This window comes from Pseudophryne corroboree, chromosome 1, assembly GCF_028390025.1.
Source record: "Pseudophryne corroboree isolate aPseCor3 chromosome 1, aPseCor3.hap2, whole genome shotgun sequence".
Classification (NCBI taxonomy): Eukaryota; Metazoa; Chordata; class Amphibia; order Anura; family Myobatrachidae; genus Pseudophryne; species Pseudophryne corroboree.
The window spans coordinates 797,493,125-797,506,071 of record NC_086444.1 but is presented as its reverse complement, the minus strand read 5'-3'; the positions used below and the strand labels follow the sequence as shown (position 1 = coordinate 797,506,071).

Below are 12,947 nucleotides of genomic sequence, written 5' to 3'. Positions count from 1 at the left end.
AGGACAGCGGAGTTGCCGGCTGACATCTTCAGCGGGTCGCGCTGACTGGAAGGAGGGAGGCAGAATAACAGTGAGTGACGGGCCAGGGGAGAAGGCGGAGGCTTAATAGATATAGTCTAGTAAAAGCAGCAAGTGGGACGGCAGGAGGCGGAGGTATGGTCCGCATATAAGGAAAGAGGTGTCACGTCACTTACAAAAGCATTTAGTAGATAATAAGAGAAAACTGTCCAGGGACGTCCTCACATCGCATCAATCAGCCACAGACCTTTAGCCAATAAGGTTTCATACCAGCACAGTATAGAAAAGAGAGCTATCCCTGATATAAATTTGTAAAGAGCTTAACTCTGCATAGAAAGAACCGTATAAGGATGGCAGCTAACTTTCTAACTATTCCCCTCAGAGTGACATTCCCAGACAGCAGCCTGTCAGTAATCAGAGTTAGTGAGCTCCTTAACTCAATGCTGCCTTCGTTTTCCCAGATAGACTTTTCAGCTATTTCTCGAGGTGACACAGAGTTACGGTACCCTCTCGGTGTATACAGATAATTAATTTACGGTATTGCGATATAGACCTCCGATTCATACAGAACACTACACCGGAGTCAGTGAGCCATCTATGACAGTCAGTGATAAGGAAAGAGTAATTGAACCGCAGTCTGTTACACACTGATGGTCATACGAGCATAAACTACAGGAGGGTACAGCAAGGATATAGGATATTGGTGGTCATTCCGAGTTGTTTGCTATGTTTTTCGTTCGCATAACATATTCACAAAGTTGCGATTATTTTGTAAAACTGCAAACATCCGCCCCAATGTACATTTGCTATTTCGTACGCAGTACTACAGAAAGTAGGCGTATGCCAAATCACAACGCATTAATGCGAATCCATCGCATACGCACACTCCTCATCGTAAAAATCCGAACTCATTGTAGATTTACGCATTCCTCTTAAATGTGCTAAGTTTTGTGCAAACAAACGCACAGCAATGGTTTTTTTTTCTTAATTTAGATGACACCTTGCAATTCAAACTCAGCAAGCGTCCCTCAATTATAAATCAAATTAGTGTAATAATTGATTGTGTGCATGACCAATTAAGTCAGGAAAGAATACCTCAAGAACACTTTGTAGGCATAATTGGATATTAGCATGTTTGTTTTTTAAAAAGTACAAGAGATGTGTAAACTGTGCCACACATAAATGTAATTAGCATAATTTGGTGAGGATGTTTAGTGTGTGAATGTATGTGTTTACATGTTTTTTACAAAAATAAGCTACTAACTAACCTAATTTGTATGTAATAAATAAGACTTAAACTCGTAATTTGTTTGTGTTTTTTTTGTTAGGTAACCAATTTCTGCTTTGCAATATGCTTTAATATTTTGCCATTAAAAACATCACAAGCGTATAACAGTAAATTCTTTTTCTTTTTTTTTTACAACATTTTTTGTTTAAAGCTTTTTATAAACATATTTTTTTTTGTTTTTTTTTTAAATTAATTGTGCCAAATTTTTAACTTCGGCCAACATGGCCTCCAAATGTGCCTGCATCCGGGCAACGATGCCTGCCAGGCTTCTGGGATCTCCAATGGCACCATCTGAAATGCAGATTCAAAATGCAAATTTAAAATAAAAACACATTACCTATTACATCACAATTCCAAAAAGCACACTTTCATATCAAATGATATACATCATGGATGTATAAATGACAAAACAGTAGCATACCAACACACAAGCATACTCAGCAATGTTTGTCCTTGCAAAATTTCAATGTGTAAAAGTCTACCACACCATGATGTACATTTATTGTAGTTGAGCCAGTATAGGACTGTTTATGAAAACTGATGTTTTTACTGTTTACACTGTGATCAGCTTGTGTGTCCATCGGACACACATAGCTGATCACTCCGCCGGGTCCCCGCTCAGCTTTCTCTGCCAGGGGCAGAGAAAGCAGGGCAAATGCCACATTATCGCAGTGCTGCCCTGTGAACCCTGAGCTGGTGAGATTATCACAGGGCACACTGCGGTATTTTATCACATTTTTGGTGGGGAATGCGATGTGGGTTACTAAAAAAAAGTGAATTAAAGGGATTGGAGCAGTTTTTCATGAAAACTGCTCCAAATGCCCTTTAATACATTCAGGTGATACTAAAATAATGTGAAAAGGGTGTGAAAACACCTTTTTTTCACATTATTTTAGTAAAAATAATGTTAATAAATAGACCCCTAAGGCTGTAATGTGTTCTCATGTTCTAAGACAGTACCTTGTGTTCCGGGTTGGACTGGCCATTTTGTACTTCTGTCAAATGGCAGTGGCCCGATGGGCCGGTACGACCACACAGAGAGCGGGACTGGCCAAGCAGCACGGCCTTCCGACTCTCTGCTCTGACGCTGGCTGCTTTTGTGGTACCCACGTGTGGGATACCCCTACTGTCCCCCTACTAGTTTTCATAACAGCCAGCGCTGCCTGCAGGGACCTGTCAGCTACATAGGCACTGACAGTGTCGAGATCCCCTGCCCCAGTTGCCTAGCAACAACATGCGGGAAGAGCCGTGATGGAGGGCACCAGGACCCAGGAGAACCGTACTGCTGGTCTGCCCAGGCGCGGGAACCTGGAGTGTCAGGATTGGAAGGGAAGCTGCGCGCCAAGAAGAGGAGGAGGGCAGAGAGTGATCCGGCGCACGGGAGCACGGCCGCGGGAGAAGAGAGGAAGCCGACTCAGGGAAAGAGATAGGGTATTGAGATGATATTTAATATATGCAATTGCTCCAAGTGAGAATCGAGTTATAGCGGTGACTGATATTTTCGGCGCAATAAATGGTTGTCACCGCCCCCATGTGTAGTGGTCCTTGAGTATATTGTGTTTGGGTTGTCCTTCCGGGGTTCTCCTGGTTCTTCTGCCCCAGCCTTACAGGTGACGGTAAGAATAGTCGCTGGCCTCGACATCGTTGAAGAGGGGATACGGCCGAACACGAAGACGACCGAGCTTCAGCTACGAACCCACTTTAGAGCGATATCACACTTTCATACAGAAAGACGGGGGCCTGCATCTAGTCCAGACCGCCCCCCCCCCCCCCCCGACTCATTGCACGCCCCTGTGAATCGCCCCCTCCACCATGGCCATGGCCCCCTTGTCATGCGCGTGACTGCTGTGCATGTCACAGTGATGTGCTGGGGCTGCTTCATGGCCCCAGTCTGTCCCTGCTTGTGTTCCATGCAAAATTCTCCATCATTTCCAATGACTCAGATTCCTGATGTCTCCAAATTATAAAGTTAGCCTGTCTGTGGCTTGAAATAATATACTGGGCCTGACTCTGAGTCGGACTCAGGGGAGTGATTATTTTTATTCTGCACATGCGTCTAAGTCTCAATGCACATGCGTCCAGATTCCGTGCGCGCTGAGCCACAGTTGCGATTGAGGCGCACGACTGGGTTACAAAGATCCCTGGTTGATCCTTATCCTGTGAAAATCTAATATACCATAATTGCCATACGCCATATTAGGTATCACTTATTAAGCAGACATTTATCTGGTGCCAAGACTAATATGCAGACATATACTGTATATGATACTCAGTGTAACATGCAGACCAGTGGCGGAACCAGTCAGTGATGTCGTAGGTTATGCCTGCATAAAGGTCTGGTTCAATGACAGGGGGTACTAAGGGGACACCTGTAGCGGGCCCAAAGGTTCTAAGGGGCCCTGAGTTTTGGATGTTCCCCAACCACGCCGGGGACACATACCACTGGTATATACTGTATGAGTATTTACTGTAGAACAGCACGGTTTCGGTACAACAGTTGGAACAAAAGAAAACATAAGTACAGTAACAAACACCCCCCCCCCCCCCAGGTATCCCCTGTGCTGTAGAAGAAGGAAACCTACGCATGCACAAGAGGATGCACAATGGTGGGTGTTGTGAAATGAGGTTTGCAGCCCTTTCCCCTTTGATCCAACCTCAGAGCAAGTGCTGCACCAACAAACCAGAGTGTTTTCCCTCTGAACAACAGCATGGTTTTGTGGCTTCAGAGAAAAAGCTAAGGGGTCTATTCATGAAACAGTGAAAAGAGTGGAGAAGTGAGTCTGTGGAGAAGTTGCCCATGGCAACCAATAAGCTGCTCCGTACAATTGTATTGCATGCAAATGATAAATGTTACTCCAATGCTGATTGGTTGCCATGGGCAACTTCTCCACTGGCTCACTTCTCCACACTTTTCACTGCTTCATAAATAGACCCCTCAATCACTCCAATTTTTTTTTCACTTTACATTATTCAAGTGTAATGAAATAAGCTATTTCTAAGTCCATTTTCCAGAAACAAGTAATGTTACAATATAAAAAAAGTATTTTATTCCTGCTCAGAGGCTAATTAAAATATTAAGCAGGCCCAAGCAGAGCAGGAACAGTGCAATCCAACAATAACAATGTATTTTACCTATTCTGAGACAAAGCTACAGACTGTAATGAGGTGTGACTAATGGATAATAATTTATACTGTATCTAACCCTATTTACTGTGGTCACAGTATTATTGCACAGATATATTTATGCTGATGCAGAGTGAGACCAACATCATCTTGTGTAGAGACGGGATGGAGGAGGGCTGAGGCATTCTGATATATGCCATGTATGGAAGCTGAGATCTGAATGAGGCGCGGGCATTGGGTGGCGTGGCCAATTCCAGGAGACATATCCACGCCCCCTATAAAAGTGCAAGTGCGCTGCATAAGACAGAGGTTCCTAAACTGTGTGCCGTGGCTCCCTGGGGTGTCTTGGGACACTTGCAGGGGTGCCCTGTGTTGGTGGTCCAGGACCAATTCAAATTATTCATGGTCAATATAATAGGCAAAACCAGTGCTGGTGGCTGCCAGTCATAAAATATGTGGCCAAACAGAAGAAAATCTTGTCCCTCACCACACAACTGACCCTAAGGATGACATATAAACGCGATCTACTTAATGTAATATTTCTGTCTAAATTTCTAAATAAGAAATTTTTGGCCTGGGGTGCCGTGAAAAAAATTCTGATATTCTAGGGCGCCGTGATTCAAAAAAGTTTGGAAACCACTGGCATAAGGGAACATTTGTAATTAGTTAACCCCCCCCCCCCCCCTCCAATGTCTCTTATGCCAAGTAAAACAAGGTTGTGTCCACATGGTTGCGAACAGAAGCAGACACAGAGACACATGCAGGCCCGACGACAGGAGGGGTCATAGGGGACACCCGTACCAGGCCCTAAGAATCTGGCACAGAAAAATGGGGCCAGCCCTTCACTATGAGAGAGGCACCTCAGCAGGCAGCAACAGCAGGGGAGCAGCCAGCATGAAGTAACACCACCTTCCATAGCTTCACTCAGAGCCTAACGGGGAAGGGAGAGAGATGTTGTGTTGACTTTTATGGCCAATACGATGTTTAACTAACAGAATCCTAATACTTCTGACTGAGGTCAGTGCCATAAGCAGTGCTTTATCCTTAATTGAGTTTATTGCGGATACACTGTAACATTAAAAATCAATGAAAGCACAGTGAACATTGGGTTTATACAAAGTCACACATAATCAAAGATCAATACGGAAACCCTGCCATAAAATAATAACTCATATTCTAATGTGAATGTAATAACTTTAAATAAGGAGTGATATCACATTTCCCTTATGTCAGTCACACAAAAGACAGGAGCCTCAAACCAGTGGCCAGTGTAGTGGAGTCTGTGAGGTCATGCTGTGATGTCATAATGGGCCTCAAACCAGAAAGAACCAGTGCTGGCTGGCCTGGTGGGGTCTGTGAGGTCATGCTGTGATGTCATAATGGTATCAACTGCCTATATCCCGGCTTGGCTGCTGCCTCCCTCATTCTCCTTCAATACCTGGAGACACAAAGCTCACCGGCAGGAGTAGAAACAACTGGCAGGAGAAACATACTTGGCTGAGGTTAGTAACTGGACAAAGACAAGGGCAGCTTAGTTAGATGTGGCAGCAGACTTAGATGCCCATTTATCAGCTATTCAAAACCTTTTGCATATGTGCTCCAGTCAATCAGCTCCCAGCTGTCATGTGTTTAAAAATGACAGTTGGGAGCTGATTGTCTGGAGCAACATTTATCATACGGAATGAGTTTTAAACAGCTAAAAATCATTGATAAATGGGCAACAAGAATCAGAGGGGAATAGAAATGATTGCTTTAATGATTTAATAAGACAGAAAATAGGATACAGATACTGCACATTAAACTGGAAACAAATACATAGAAAATGAAATTATGTCATAGCTGGTGCTTATTTAAATAATACTATCATGTTTTATTTAAAATGTTTTGTATTATACATGTGTATGTTAGTTTATTATAGTGGTCACTGAGGTTTTCCATGATGGTTTCATCTTCTGCCGCTGAAACCAAACTACGGAGCTATTTATGTACTGAGAAATCCTCACCGCTCTCCTGGTTTCCTTATTACACACTGAGCCATAGAGTACATCAGCAATACATGGCCACCATTAATAGTAATCTAGGGGGAGATCTCTCATCCCTTCTAATGATGGGAGGTGTTGCCTATAGCAACAATCCGATGTTAACTACTGTATCATTGCATGGAGTATACTAGATAAATATTAGCTAGAAGATAATTGGTTGCTATGGGCAACAGCTCCATTTATACTCTTTAGAAGGTTTGATAAGTCTGAAAATATTAGGGAAGGCAGAAAGTAGGTTTATGTCGGACACCGCAGATGATTTTACAAATTCCAACAATGAAAGTGTTCTCAGCTTACATAAGTATAATAGTAACCGGTGAAATGGACTGTCCAGAAAGGCTATTATACAGCTTACAGTTTCAGGTTCTAGTTGATCTTAAATATGAATGTATATCCCTAAATACTGTAGTAGATGTTACTTACAATTGTAAATGCATTGCAAGGCATCTAACACTGTCTACTCTTCATCTTTCTCCACATCAGCGCTATGGCCCCGAGATGGATGATCACACTGTGGGAGTCGATAACTGCCTGCTGTCCATGCAGAAGATACAGGAGCTGGAATGCTCAGAGAAGAGATGCCCACTTGCCTCGCCATACCAGGCTTGAGGAAGAAATGCCTCCAACCAAGCCAGTGGGTTATGATCACTCTGATGGCAGTTTATCCAAAAAACTATCTCCCAGTGAGAAGAACAAGGATCGCCAGATTAAAGTCCTCGATCTCATTAACAAACAGTTAGTCGAGGAGAACAACTTGTTAGCGGCAGAAAACACCTTATTAAAACTGAAGGTTGAAATGCTTAAAGACACGCTAACGAAGGTCATAGAGCTGTTGTAGGCCCCTGTGTAACTCCGCCGCTGTTACGGAGGCTCACCCAGTAGCTGACCAGTAACCATGGATTCTTATCTTTATGCACTCACCTATTAGAGTAGGGGGAAATATGCACTGAGAGGTTTCTGTAATCTTCTAATCGAAAAGGAGCGACCTTTCTTTTTTGAAGTCTGCAGAAATCTGTCAGTGTGTATTTTCCACCTTTTCTCACCTTCTCTAATAGGTAAGTACATAAAAACAATGTTCCATGGCCAACATCTACTGGTTACAGCTTACTGTGGTTATACCTGGTAGTTAATCTTTACATCATTAAAGAGCCAGAGCAAAGATATTGTCTTCAGTGCATTCTTGTCTCTATTTAATGTAGTTGTAGTGAGAAATATATTGTATGTCTAGCTAAATATATAACTATGATAATTATTCATAATATAAAAAAATATTCCATTATCACCAGTAAGGGGTGGGTGTAAGTCCCGATACTAATGGTGACTGTGGATGGAGATACTCGGCGGGACGTCCTTCTGTGTGAAGACAAACAGATAACCGGCATATACGGCGGATATATGCATTACATACATAGTAACATAGCATCTATGGTTGAAAAAAGACAATTGTCCATCGAGTTCAACCTATTTGTGGTCTCCTATGCAGGATTATTTGGTCTAAAATTTTGACTGATGCTGATGTCTGCCATAGCGTTCTATCCCTCTTTTTCTAGTAACTATAGTGCGTGACTATGCACCATAACCCTGGATATCCTTATCCATTAGGAATTTATCTAACCCATTCTCAAAGGTGTTGACTGAGTCTGCCATTAAAACTCCCTCAGGCAGGGAATTCCAAAGACGTATTGTCCTTACCGTGAAAAAGCCTTTACGCTGTATTGTGCGGAATCTCCTCTCCTCTAACCTGAGCGAGTGTCCACGAGTCCTCTGTGTTGATCTAACCGAAAACAGGTCCCGCTCTGTGTATTGTTCCCTTATATATTTGTAGATGCTGATCATGTTGCCTCTTAGTCTCCTCTTTTCCAGTGTAAACATGCCTAGTCTTGCAAGCCTTTCCTCGTATTCTAGTGTCTCCATGCCATTAATTAGTTTGGTCGCCCGCCTCTGAACCTTTTCTAGCTCCAGGATATCCTTTTTGTAGTATGGTGCCCAGAATTGTACACAATATTCAAGGTGTGGCCTCACTAGTGATTTATATAACGGGAGTATAACACTCTCGTCCCTTGCATCAATTCCCCATTTTATGCATGCTAATATCTTATTAGCCTTCTTTGCTGCAATCCTACTTTGGGTACTGCTGCTTAGTTTGCTATCTATAAGGACACCTAAGTCCTTTTCCAGTACAGAATCCCCTAATGTTACCCCATTTCGTATGTAGGTGTTATTTTTGTTCTTGTTACCACAGTGCATTAACTTACACTTGTCTGTATTGAAGCGCATTCTCCATTTCGCTGCCCATGCTTCTAATTTAACTAAGTCGTTCTGAAGTGATTCCGCATCCTCCTCCGTATGATTGTAGATTAAAACATAGCTTTTATTAATTCATTTAAAATAAATCCTCACTCTTATACTCCACCATGTTTGGTTAATAGGATATATTTATATCTCAGTGCACTCAAAGTGCTTCAAAAAATTGGAAATGTTCTGGTTAGTCTATCACCAAAAGACTTGTAGGGGGATGTAGACACTATAGTTCTACATCCATTCCTAACCAACCAGTACAAGCGAAGCTTGTTTTAATGAGACCTCAATGGGTCAAAATTAATCGGACCAGTTTTATCAAGAGTATGTGTCGTAGCAGAATTATATACATATATTGGGGTTGCCTGCTAATTGCCCCCGTATTTTACAAGACAATAAGTTTTGCTAATTTTTTGGCTTTGGATATCTAGCAGAAAAGAGAAGAAAAACAGAAGAGAAGGGGGAAAAGAAAAAGGGGGGGGGTGAAAAAGTGGTGATCCTGCTGTTGGTATCTGGTCGGAGGGGGTCATCGATTACAACACCGGGTATTCCCTGGGGGTCTCCCTCACAGGTACTGACCCAGCCCACCACCGTTTTGCTTCCAAGATCGGACGAGATCAGGCTCTGTCGGTGGGGTATGGTAGTAACTTTTGACGCAATTGGTCGACCCACCAATGAGTGTGCACCGATTAGAGATTTCAGAAAAAGGCAAATGCGGATCTGTTGTCTACGTTAGACGCAGGTTTTCACCTGTGAATCATAAATGAGAGTCCGCTGATATAAGACATTTTTTTTGAGGCTGCAGATGAAGATAAAGGTAAGTTTTTTAGGGTAAGAGTACACAATCAGTATATGCTAGATGTGACTTGTGTTAAAATAACACCAGTTGATCCCACCTATAACCGCCATGTGTTGTGCCGCTAGGCAGGGAACATTAAGAGATCGATGTCACAGAGATCATGTGTTATTTACAATAGGTACTGACAATTTGTTTGATAATTTAGACATACATATATTATATCTAAAATCTCTGCTGTGAGCTAGATGGGACTGAAGGGGCTAAAGCACATATCCCAAGAGAGACTCCCCCAAGAAGAAAAAGTTTTTTTATATATGATTATGATTGCAACCCAAAATATGGGGCTGTTGCACTAGGAAAGACAAATATTAGGGGGGAAGTGTGTCCAATCAAACAAAAATGTCATCTGCTCTCTGGTTATCTATATGGTAACAGATAATGATAAACGATATGAGCAAAAAATATACAAAAGAGAGGGTAGACAGGTACATTTCTCATGTCCCGTCTATAGCAGGCAAAAAATGATACTGTATCTATCTGAAAACATCTGAATAGGTTTGATATTTGTTAATTGATATTAGTTACAACAAGTTTGAACAAAGTTTCTATATGGAAAGATACAGAAAAAATAACAGCCCCTGCCCAGGTCCCTGGGTCAGTCTGGAGTCAGACAGATCTGCACTATACTCCTGATGTCCGTGGTCAGAGGAGGAAAACGCGTTTCACCCGTCTTGCGGGCTTGTTCACTTCCAATGCTGTTAATTGGGGTGATAAGTCAGGTTTAAATACCTGTTGCTGAGAGCCCAGCCAATCACTGGGATCCGTGATTCAGCCGCCTGATTGGTTACAGGCAAATTGCTTAGGCCTGCGGAAGTGACGTTCTTCCACTGGTTGCTAAGTTACCATCAAGTGTTTATGTGTTGCTGGAGTGCCGTGTATGAATATAAAATAGTGTCCTGGCTTTTTGTCACTGCGCCTCCAGACTCACTAATGGCCGCATCGCTGGTCCCCTTAGTATCTCCCCCGGCAATCCAGGCAGGGACAGCACATGTAGTTGGATAAATGCCTAGGTGTCCCGTTGCCAGGCATTGCCAGGTCTCCCCGGCTTCAGAAAGTGACGTCACCACGTCTCCCCGGCTTTCGGGCAGAGACGATACGTCACATCCGGTGGTGCCTGAGCGTCTGGTTGCCTGGCGACCGGGAGGTAGGGGTGTCAATATCCGTGGAGGCGAATAGGTATAGGGCACTCCATTGCACTGTGCCTATCAGTAAGAGGTCCTAGTGCTGATATAAAGAGGAAAAAGAGGGAAAAACAGACATACACAGTAAACGATACATGAAAAAAGGGGATGTATAAAGGTACAGAAAAGATTATACCTCCGTACTTGGTATAAGGACGCCTGCTGTGCATAAAGGATAGGTATATATTGTATTCCCGGCTGTCCGGGTAAGGATGATAGGGTATTGTCCTTTGGTATAGGTCTAACATTCATGAGTGGGTGGGGAGGGATTATTCATGGGTCTAAGAAATTGGGCTTGTTGTTATAGGATTTGCTATGCCCCGGTGGCCCCCGTTGTTGGCATGTGTTATATTTTTAAACAAGCAGGGTAGGGCCATGTATAGACATGGCAAGTTATATAACTTATTGCATGGTATTGGGCCCAGATCAGGGTATAGGGCTATATCTCAGTTATAGCCACTTAGGTAGAAATATTATGTCTTTTATATAAGACATGAGTAATTGGTTTTTGCAAGTATTAATTAAAATAGGGGTTGTCACCATCAAGGTGGTGGTAATATAATACCACCACCTTGATGGTGACAACCCCTAAGTATTAATTAAAATAGGGGTTGTCACCATCAAGGTGGTGGTAATATAATACCCCCAGTTTTGCAACCTGCACGCCCAGACGTTAGCCACCACTGGAAAGAAAAATAATCCTGATTCATGCCCCTTACATTATTTGTCATTTTTCCTCCTTATAGTAATGCCCAGTATACATTATGCCACATACTGCAATGGCCCTTAGACATTATTCCACGCACAATAATGCACATGACACAATATGCACACACCATAATGCCCCCGACACATTATGCCACACACCGTAATGACTGTGACACATTATGCCACACATCGTAATGCCTGTGACACATTATGCCACACACCGTAATGCCTGTGACACATGACGACAGGAATCGCAATGCCCGTTATACATTATGCTACACACTGCAATGCCCCTGATACATTATAGCACATACAATGCCTGTGACACATTATGACACACACTGCAATGACCCTGAGACATTATACCACATACCACAATGCCCGTAATAAAGCATACAACACACAGTAATGCCCGACACATTATGACACATACCGCAATGTCCGTGATACATTATGCCACACACTGCAATGACCCTGAGACATTATACCACATATCACAATGCCCGTGATATAGTATACCATACACCATAATACCTGTGACACATACCGCAATGCCCGTTATACATTATGCCACACTGCAATGCCCCTGAGACATTATACCACGTACCACAATGCACGTGATATAGTATGCCACACACCGTAATGCCTGTGACACATTATGAGACACACCGCAATGTCCGGTATACATTATGCCACACACCGTAATGCCCATTACACATTAAGTCCTACAGTAAGGCTTCTAATTACTTTTAAATTACCTGCTCGTTGCCAGGGGTTTCATGCTCTTGGTTCAATGCACGGTGCCAGGGGTTTTCATGCTCAGGGTGTCATGCTTGTTGCCAGGTGTTTCGTGCACTGGGTGTCATGCTCGTTGCCAGGAGTTTCATGCACTGGGTGTCATGCTCGTTGCTAGCGGGTAGTGCTTGTTGCTAGGGCTGTGCTCCCAGTGCCACATATGTCCCCAGTGCCACATATTCCCCCACGGTGCCAGGTACTCACATGCCCCCAGTGCCAAATATAGCCCCCCCCCCTCCCCCAGTGCCACATATGCCCCCAGTGCCAGATATTCCCCCACAGTGCCAGGTGCTCACGTGCCCCCCAGTGCCAAATATAGCCCCCCCCATGTGCCAGGTACACATGCAGTGCCATATATCCCCCTCAGTACCCACCCAGTGCCATATATGCCCCCTCAGTGCCATATATGCCCCCTCAGTGCCATATATGCCCCCACACTTCCCCCCCAGTGCCATATATACCCCCTCAGTGCCCCCCCAGTGTCATATATGCCCCCTCAGTGCCCCCTGTGCCATAGATGCCCCCTCAGCTATATATATTCCCCCTCAGTGCCCCCTGTGCCATACATGCCCCCTCAGTGCCATATATGCCCCCTCAGTGCCCCCTGTGCCATACATGCCCCCTCAGTGTCCCCT

The 12,947-nt window shown here is 43.6% G+C and overlaps 1 long non-coding RNA gene and 1 pseudogene across 1 annotated transcript; one reads left to right on the top strand and one right to left on the bottom strand.

Moving 5' to 3' along the window:
- Positions 1–5,444: 5,444 nt before the first annotated feature.
- On the top strand, positions 5,445–7,232 carry LOC134947226 (uncharacterized). Its single transcript, XR_010182540.1, has 2 exons — positions 5,445–5,931; positions 6,955–7,232. It is a non-coding gene; the product is annotated as an uncharacterized LOC134947226 (long non-coding RNA).
- A 2,067-nt stretch (positions 7,233–9,299) lies between these two features.
- LOC134950644 (5S ribosomal RNA) lies at positions 9,300–9,418 on the bottom strand (annotated as a pseudogene).
- Positions 9,419–12,947: the final 3,529 nt, after the last annotated feature.